Source organism: Peromyscus maniculatus, chromosome 19 (assembly GCF_049852395.1).
Source record: "Peromyscus maniculatus bairdii isolate BWxNUB_F1_BW_parent chromosome 19, HU_Pman_BW_mat_3.1, whole genome shotgun sequence".
NCBI lineage: Eukaryota > Metazoa > Chordata > Mammalia > Rodentia > Cricetidae > Peromyscus > Peromyscus maniculatus.
Genome location: NC_134870.1, coordinates 50,079,787 through 50,089,610, shown reverse-complemented (window position 1 = coordinate 50,089,610; position 9,824 = coordinate 50,079,787). Strand labels below are relative to the sequence as shown.

Below are 9,824 nucleotides of genomic sequence, written 5' to 3'. Positions count from 1 at the left end.
GGCCCTCCCTCCTACCTCACAACAAACACACACACACACACACACACACACACACACACACACACACACACCTCACACACATGCATATGATGCTTGAACTGCACTAAAAGGGTACATCAATTAAAATTAATAGAATGAGAAAATTAGATACATGTTGCACTTGATATCTCTCTCCATTCAGAATCTAAAAAGGCTATCTTGGATATTAAAGCTGCCACAATCTCAGTATGAAAATCCATCATTTGCAGCTCAGCACCATCACCTGAAGAGACCCACTGTTTGATTTTGTTTTCTGTATTGCTGCTCTAAAGCAGCTGCTCTGGCCCTGGCCCGGCTTACTCAACCTCTCTTGAGATAAGCCCCGATCTCATTCCTCCTTAGGTTTTGAATCCCAGACTCAAGCTCAAGGTCATCTTAACCCCGTTGAGTTTGGTAGCTTGTTCTAAGTGGGAAAATAGCAGGCATGTGTCTTGTGGATTGTTGCAGTAAGGCCCTAACACATTTCTGTGACCACTCAATATGCAGGATCCTTTGACTATCCCTAGCTAGAGGAAAGCTGTGAAGTTTAGAGATCCCGGGGCACATTTGGAACCAGAGGGTAACCAGGCTGCTGAGTTTGAATGATGGGCTGTGTTGTAAGTGAACCCATCTGTTATTAAGACAGCCAAGGTCAAGATGACTTTATGACCAGCCTCGTTAACCAACAACTGATGAATTTAGTGTAAACATGCTCTGTAAGCACAAGACACTCCAAAAGGCTGACCCACTCATATAGAAAGTATGGCATTTCATCTCAAGAAAGCAGCCTTCCCTCTTGCAAGACTGGTTAAGGGTAGATGTATCAAGGGCTTCTCACGGACTTCTGTGGTTTGTTATTTCACCATCTCTATAAAACCCCTCTGGAGTAGTAGCAGGAAGGCTTCTCTTCCAGGGGCAGGGTAGTTACATGTGGAATGCATCAGGAATAGATTTCAGAAGAGTGCCATATAGCTTACAAGAATAAGGATGTTCTTGAATCAAGCAAGACACTAGAGAGCACTTACCTTTTTTTTATAGGAAAAAAAAAGATCATGAGGGTATGTGATTTGACACAAACCTGACCAACTTATAGTCATAAATTTAATTAAGAAGCTAACATTTTCTATATGAATGTTTTGTACATGAAGTTTATCATTATCTTAATGACTGACACAGCTTTTGCATAGTTATAAGATATATTTGCTAGAGACAGCAGTAGGCACTTAATAATGGCAGTTAACAGCAAAATAATCAAACCACTAATGTTTCAAGAATCAAGTTTATTATGTGCTTATCATGTGCTTGATATAGCCTGGCTGCTGCCAGAACATATCCAATCAACAAGTATTCCTCAGGCTGCTCTTCCTAAAGTATTCTTTGGGGAAAAAGACACATCTTTGAGAAGAGCCTAACTTGTCTTTGGCTCTCTGTATTGGCAAGTGGAGACACAGAATTTATATCCAAATAGATTTGATTAGACCCTTCCCTAGCCAAAGTATGAGGTAGGTGAAATGAGTATTCAGCTCTTCTTAGGCTTCTTCCAGATTTTTCTGCATTGCCCCATGTACTGGAGGCTTGTATATTGTCTCCTCAGTTGCAAATTTAGTTCCAGGGTCTCCATCTTGCCTCACACTCTATCTTTACCCTAAAACCCACCACTTCTCATTTCTTACCACTATTCTTGAAGGCTATACGCTGTGAACACGAAAACTATCCCCTCCCCACCGGCTGATTCTCCTCCTCCTCCTCCTCCTCCTCCTCCTCCTCCTCCTCCTCCTCCTCCTCCTCCTAACACCCAGCATCTGCTTGCATGCAAGAGTTCCCTTTGCTTTCCTAACTCTTGCATGCCTCCTTGTCACTTGTGAGTCACAGATGACATTGAACCTTTCAGAAAATCCTTTCAGTCTCTTTAGCAAATATGACTTTCCCTCCCTCGAAACTTGGTACCTTTGTCTGTTTGCTAATGTGTTTCATAACTTTGTCTTAGAAGTCTTTTGTGATGGTTGATACTGATTGCTAATGTGACCATATTCAGAATCCCATAGGAAACACTCCCTTGAGGATGCCTGTGAGGTATTATCTAGATTCAATTAATAAAGAAAGATCCACTCTTAACTCTGGGTGAGGCATTCCATGTGTTCTTGTCCTGGAGTGAATGCAAAGAAGAAAATTAATTGAGCACCATCATTTATCTCTCTCTGCTTCATGACTATAGAGTCAATCTAAGTAAGTGCCTCAAACTCCTGTCTGGCATGGTATTCTCTTTGTAATGGTCCGTACCTCAAACTGTGAATGAAAATAAACCCTTTTCTCCTTGTTGTTGAGTCTAGTGTTTTTCGGCAGCAAGGAAACAGGTAATTAACAGAAAGCAGGTAGCAAAAGCGCAGTGGTTGTTGTGATAAACCTAATCTTTGGCATTTGGAATTGGTTTGCAGAGGAAGATGGAAGGGGTTAGAACTTCGGGCTTACCTCTTGTACACTGTGAGCAGGACAGAATAGGCCATCCTGGTTCGAGCTTAGAATACAAGAATGTTGAAGTAAATGCACACACACAGTGGAGGCCCAGCTCATGAGGGCATAGAGGGGAAGAAGAGTCTAGAAAGCACTTGGGCTAGATGCTGTCTAGGCTATATTCTGGCAAAGAATCTGGCTACATGCTTCCCTGGACCTGAGAACTCATGTAAGGATGAATTTTGAAAATAATGGATTAATTTATTTGTCAGAGAAAATTTTATTTTTAATTTATTTCTTAGAATTCCCCATATGAGTAGTGTATTTCTATCATCTCCCCACACACACTTCCTCTCCTCCTTCCAATTCTCCCAACCCCTCTTAAATTCATGGCCTCTGATCTTTAATTATTATTGTTTCATACACCCACAAATTTTTAAATACAACCTGCCGATCTCTTGGGATTGGATAACCTATTAGGGGCGGGTCATCCCTGGAGAAGATGAATTCTCCCTCTTTCAGCAGCCATTTAATTGTCTGCAGCTTTTCCTTTAGGGATGGGGCCTTGTGATATTTCCCCATCCAGACTGGCATGGCATCCAGTGAGGCACCGTGCTGGTCTTGTTTAGCGATCGTATTGATGGCTTCTTGGGTGCAGCTTCTCTATAATATATAGAAGACTCTGTATTACAGGAGATGTCCTGCCTCTCTGTCTCTTGCAATCTTCCTGGCCCCTCTTTCATCATTATCAATGAACCTTAGGTTTTGGAATTGTTTTGCAGATTATCAGTGGCGGTTGGTCACCCCACAGTCAGTTATTCTCTGCATTTTGACCAGTTTTGGATACCTGAAATGGTGTCCATCTGCTACAAATTAAACTTCTTTGATAAGGTGTGTCAGCTACACTTATCTGTGGGCATAAGGTTGGGTACTTAGAATGCAGTTAGAAGTTGTTACTGTTTTAGGAAGGTGACAATAGTAGGTTCTCATTCAGGGTCCACAGCATCTCATCTCATCTCATTGGTAGTAAAATAGGTTTACTCTAGCAGACATGAAGTCCTCCTTTTGTGTGGTCATACATTCCAATTAGATAGTCTGTTGATTACTCACTAGGATACAAATGTCACTGCTGCATCTTTTAGGATATCTTGTTGTTCTGGTCATTGTGGTTTGTAAGCATTATACCTGGGCAGAACTAGTGGTTGCTTTTCTTCCTTGACAGTTCTCCTACATCCTTCCAGTATGATGAGAGCTAGTCCTTAGGGAAGAGACTTCTAGGTCAGATCCAGCTCAATTCTTCCAATCCTTTGTCCTAAGTGTCTGAGTATGCAGTGTATTTAGCAATGGGGCATTACCTTTGATTTCTGGGAAGCAACCAAGGGCTTTAAAGGCAGGAGTCTATATTGTTTGGGATTCTCTTGTACTTCACAGACCAATAACTTAAAGGTATGTTTACCAAGCCTGACACTTTTTTTCTTTTTTAGAATTGTTTATTTTTATTTTATGTGTCTAAATGTTTTGCCTGTGTGTATGTAAATGCACCACCTGCATGCAGTGCCTCTTGGGGCAAGAGTACCGTGCCAGATCCCTAGAACTGGGGTAACCAACCATTGTGAGCTACATATGGATGCTGAGGATCAACCTTTAATCATCTGCAAGATCACCATTTTTATGCTTTGAGAACTCTTTATTAAGACTCATAGCCTATTTGGTAAATTGGGCTATTTGGTTTCTTGACTTTATGGTTTTTGAATATACAAAGAACTTACAACTAATTTTAATCCATGCTACCATTGTCTCTTTGCTTGTGAGCCCATCATTCGAGTATAAAAGTTTCTGATAAAAGACAGTATACAATATCTGAAGGTCTTAACTGATCTTTCTCTCATGAGACAGCTTTTGGTGAGCAGTCAATGGAATGTAAGTATATAAGTTATGTAAGTACATAAGGTCAATCCACCATATAACATTTATATATTTATGTAATTCTGAAATATTAATCCTATGTCATCTGTATAAATGGGAAAGATCCCATCCCACTCTGTGGCTTTCTTTTCAGTACAGAAGCTTTTTAGTTTTATGAGGTCCCACTTGTCAATTGTTGGCCTTAAAGCTTGAGCAAGTGGAATCCTATTAGAAACATTATCTTACATCTACATATTTACAGCAGACTGCTTATATTTTTATCCAGCAGTTTTGGTGTTTCAGGTTTCACACTGAAGTCTTTAATCCAATTGAGTTGATTTTTGTGCAGGATGATAGATAAGCATCTAAATCCATTCTTCTACCTGCATGCATACGGTTTTTCCAGTATTGTCTGTTGATGATATTTGCTAGGGTGTACATATGGCATATTTTGTCAAATATGTGGTGGCTGTAGTTATGTGTATTCATGTTTGAGTCTTCTATTTTGTTCTGTTGTTCTACATGTTCATTTCTGTTCCAGTATCATGCTTTTTTTTTTTTTAAATATCACTTTAGCTCTGCAATACAGCTTGAAGTCTGGAACAGTGATCCCTCCAGCACTGTTCTTTTTTGACCAACGTTACTTTGGCTATGTGGAGGCTTAGGGTTCCATATGAATTTGATAATTAATGTAAAGGATCCCATAGGGATTTTGATTGGGATTTCTTTTGTTCCCCCCCCCTTTTTTTTTAGCTTTTTTAAATTTTATTTTATTTTATAATTTAATTTAATTTTACATATCAGCCACGGATTCCCTTGTTGTCCCCCCCCCTCGCTTCCCCACCAGCCCACCCCCCATTCCCATCTCCTCCAGGGCAAAGACTCCCCTGAGGATTGAGTTCAGTTTGGTCGATTCAGCCCAGGCAGGTCCAGTCCCATCCTCCCATGCTGTCCTTGTATAAGCCCCAGGTTCCAAACAGCCAGCAAATGCACTGAGGACAGGTCCTGGTCCCACTGCCTGGATGCCTCCCAAACAGATCAAGCTAATCAACTGTCTCACTTATCCAGAGGGCCTGATCCAGTTGGGGGCTCCTCAGCTATTGGTTCATAGTTCATGTGTTTCCATTCGTTTGGCTATTTGTCCCTGTGCTTTTTCCAGTCTTGGTCTCAACAATTCTCACTCATACAAACCCTCCTCTTTCTCGCCAATTGGACTCCTGGAGCTCCACCTGGGGCCTGGCCGTGGATCTCTGCATTCGGTTCCCTCAGTCATTGGATGAGGTTTCTAGCACGACAATTAGGGTGTTTGGCCATCCTATCACCAGAGTAGGTCAGTTTGGGCTGTCTCTCGATCATTGCCAGTAGTCTATTGTGGAGGTGTCTCTGTGGATTTCTGTGGGCCTCTCTAGCACTTTGTTTCTTCCTATTCTCATGTGGTCTTCATTTATCATGGTCTCTTATTCTTTGTTCTCCCTCTCTGTTCTTGATCCAGCTGGGATCTCCCGCTCCCCTAAGCTCTCTTTCCCCCGACCCTTGCCCTTCATTACTCCCACTCACGTCCAGGTTGTTCATGTAGATCTCAACCATTTCTCTGTCATTGGGCGATCCCTGTATCTTTCTTGGGGTCCTATTTTCTAGGTAGCCTCCCTGGAGCTGTGAGTAGTAGTCTAGTCATCTTTGTTTTACATCTAGTATCCTCCTATGAGTGAGTACATACCATGTTTGTCTTTCTTGATTGGGATTTCAATGACTGTAAATTTCTATTGGTAAAAAGGTCATTTTCACAGTATTAATCCTCACAATCCATGAGGGTAGGAGGCCTATCTTCTAGTGTCTTCTCCAATCTTTTTCTTCAGAGGTTTAAAGTTTTCATCATAGAGGATTTTTACCCTCTTGGTTGGGTTCATTCCTAGATATTTTGTTTGAGGCTATTATGAATGGCAGTGTTCCCATGATCTACTTCTCAGACTACAGGTTTCAATAAGTTGATTTTGTGTCTTGCCACTTTGCTGAAATTCTTAATCATGTCTGGAAGTTTTCTGGTTGAATTTTGGGGGCTTCATTTGTATAATATCAACAACTCATTGGCAAATAGGGATGATTTGGCTTCTTTTTCTATTTATATCCCTTTAAAATCCCTCTCTTGTTTTATTCTTCTACCTAGTGCTTCAAGCACTATATTAAAAAAAGAATAGAGACATCTGACAGGCCTATCTTCTTCCCGATTTTAATAGGATTGCTTCTAGGTTTTCTCCACTAAGGATGATGTAGCCTTTATTATGTTAAGGTATGTTCCCTCCAGTCCTTCTCTCCCTCAGACTTTTATCATGAAGACACATTGAATTTTGTCAAAGGCCTTTTTTTTTGTATGTATTGAGATGGTCATGTGACTTTTGTCTTTAAGTCCATTTGTGTTATTACATTTATTGACTTGCATATGTTGAATTGTTGCTGCATCACCAGAAGAAAACCAACTTAATCATGGTGGGTGATCTGTTTAATATATTCCTGTATTCAGCTTCGGAGTGTTTTATTGAGAATCTTTGCCTATGTGTTCATCAGGGACATTAGCCTGTATTGTGTGTGTGTGTGTGTGTGTGTGTGTGTGTGTGTGTGTTTACTTAATTTCAGTATTAAAATAATGTTGACTTAACAGGAGTTTTGAAGTGCTCCTTCTTTTTCTTACTCCTCTTTTCAGTCATTTAAGAAGCATTGGTTGTCGCTATTCTTTTTTATTTGTTTGTTTGAGATAGGGTTTCTCTGTGTAAAGCCCTGGCTGTCCTGGAACTCATTTTGTAGACCAGGCTGGCCTCAAACTCACAGAAATCTGCCAGCCTCTGATTCCTGAGTGCTGGGATTAAAGACGTGTGCCACCACTGCTTGGGCCTGTCCTTATTCTTTAAAAGACAATTCTTTCAGATTCTTTAGAAGAGTCTGCTGTGAATCCATCTGGGGTTGGGCTCTTATTGGTTGGAAGGTATTTTTAATTATTATTTAGATCTCTGTATGCATGATGGGTCTATTTTAACTGTTGGTCTCTTCTTGGTTTGACTTTGGTGGTTCAGTTGATTCTGGAAACCTGTTCATTTCCTTTAGATTTTTTAACTTAGTAGTGTACATATTTTTAGTGTATTTCCTAGTAATATTCTGAACTTCTTTGTTAAGTGTTGTAACAGAAAATGTGGCTATGAGGTGATGCAAATCTTTGCCCCTCACAGCCCTAAAAAGGGTGCCCCCAACAAAATGAAAGTTCTTTAAGCAGTTTTAGCTGTTGCACTGGGTAAGTGAAAGCAACTTGGAAGCCCGTGCCACTGATTTTTTTTTTTTTTTAGCTCTTAGATACTGTTCATCCTCTGAACCACTTCAACACAGAGGTGCTATCCTAATTTGAAGAGATTTGAGGGTTCAGAAATCTAGAAACAGAATTGAGAATGTTTTCACTTCTTCTATTCACTTACTATCGTTTATAAAATGTGTGGATGTTTGTTAATCTTACATCTCGTGCAGATTACAGAAAATGGGCAGGTTCTGCAGCAGGACACAGGAAAATAGGTCATTTTTCTGCAGCTAAGAGATTTACAGATCGAAGACATACTCTGGAGTTCGCAGGATGTCTTTGTCCTGCTTCCTAGTATGACTGCATTGAGTAAATCTGTTTTGAACTCTTAGAAAAAGAGGGATTTTCATATTAGGAATAATCTAGAAACATAATCCCTCCAATATTAGAATGGAGTTAAAGTGAGGGTTTGAAAATACAAATGCAGAAGTACCAAGTGCAAAGAAACTCTTAAGGGTTTAACTCTACTTGCAGTGTGCCAAGCTTTCTTTGTCAATTTCAGGGTGGAAGACAGAGGAATCTGCGTTAAAGATCAAGGGTCTAGAGCAACAGTGGCCAGGAATCCACATTTTTCTCTTACTTATTCTCTGAATTCTTCAAGGAGAATTCCTAGAAAGAAGTTCTGTGTGCAGACTGATTGACTAAAACTGCACAGATGAGGAGAGGTTGGGATGCTGCAGATCCAGAGGATAATTGCCTCATCTTTGACTTGCTGTAGTCCCCTCAATGCCCTTGCTCACTTCTGTGTGTGAATTAACATCCTGTGACTAATAGATAAAAAAATCTTTTGGAATTTATTAACTTAGCAGACAATGAGCTCTCCCACCAAACCCAAAAGCTCAGAATCTCATCTGAGGCCCGTGGAAAAGCCTCCCCCATACTGCTGTAACCACCTCTCTGACATACTCACAAATGGATTTTAAACTTGATTTCAGACTTTTTTGTAAAACTAAAAAACGTCATAAAACGTCTTCCATATTGGACCGCGGAATTTAAGGTAACATAAATCTGTATTCCCAGGCCTTGGCCATGCAAATATGGATCCAGAATAAGCCACTCAAATGTGGATCCAGAATAAGCTATCTCTTACTCCCTTGGAGATGAGAGCTGTTTTTTGTTTGTTTGTTTGTTTTTGTTTTGTATCTACAGTAATATAGAGAGGGACAGCTGCTTCCTGCACAAGCAGTTGGCTGCCCTGTAAGAAAAGGGACCTCAGTTTTAGGGAAACTGAACACTTTAGGACTCAAGTAAACACACCTTTTTCTTGCTCCAAAAACAGACTCTCTGTTTCCCTGTAGCTCACTCTGCAGGCTTCCTGTAGTGGATATTTCAGAACAGGCAAATGGTGCCTCTTCTTGCCAAGTATGAAAATGCAGACAGCCCCGTAAAGAACTCTCTCCCCAAAGGAAGTTTCACATATTTTTATTGGAAAACAACAACAACAACAACTAAGAAACCATGTGAACCATGTACAAAATTTTCTTACAAGAAAAAAAAATTTAGGATGCCTTTCGAACATTTCAGAAAGGTATAATTTTAATTTTTAAAAGGCAAAAACACAATGAAACTATCAAAATACTATCTGAATCTCATTTCCTTTTTTTTTCTTATTCCTAGGGAAGAGAAGAAAAAATATTTACTAGCTTTGCTCCTATGATTTGTGAACTTAAGTACTATACTCTTTAATAAATCTTCTAAGGGGAGGAAGGATGTAGGTGGATCAGTTTTCTTCATTGGAAGTGTTTTTAAAAAGCTACACTCTAATGCCATGTTAAGACAATACAGGTTTTATAGGATGCTGCCAAATCTGTCACAGCTTCTCCACGCCTACACCAACAGTGCAACGGTGATTCAGTGTACATCATTTCAGTGCTTTGTGGTCACAATACTTGTGTTCAAGTGCACGTTCACAAACATGATCAAAGTCTCTGTCTTGACTTTCCCACTCTTAATATAAAAGTATCATTACAGTAGAAGGTATCCTATACTTGCCTCTAAATCTGAATCAAATTCATAATACATTCTCTTAAACTCCTTCAAGACCATGAGGTTTGTTCTGTTTACACATCTCCTGCAGATTACAGAAAATGGGCAGGTTCTGCAGCAGGACACA

At 40.0% G+C, this 9,824-nt stretch overlaps 1 protein-coding gene across 2 annotated transcripts in view; it reads right to left on the bottom strand.

Moving 5' to 3' along the window:
• Nucleotides 1–9,117: 9,117 nt before the first annotated feature.
• The window catches only part of Adamts19 (ADAM metallopeptidase with thrombospondin type 1 motif 19), a 201,833-nt gene continuing 201,126 nt past the window's right edge, over nt 9,118–9,824 (bottom strand). For both annotated transcript variants that reach the window (XM_006983018.4, XM_076555293.1), the window contains one exon: nt 9,118–9,824. This exon is cut by the window's right edge and continues 543 nt beyond it. The gene's annotated coding sequence lies outside the window, so the exon portion shown is untranslated.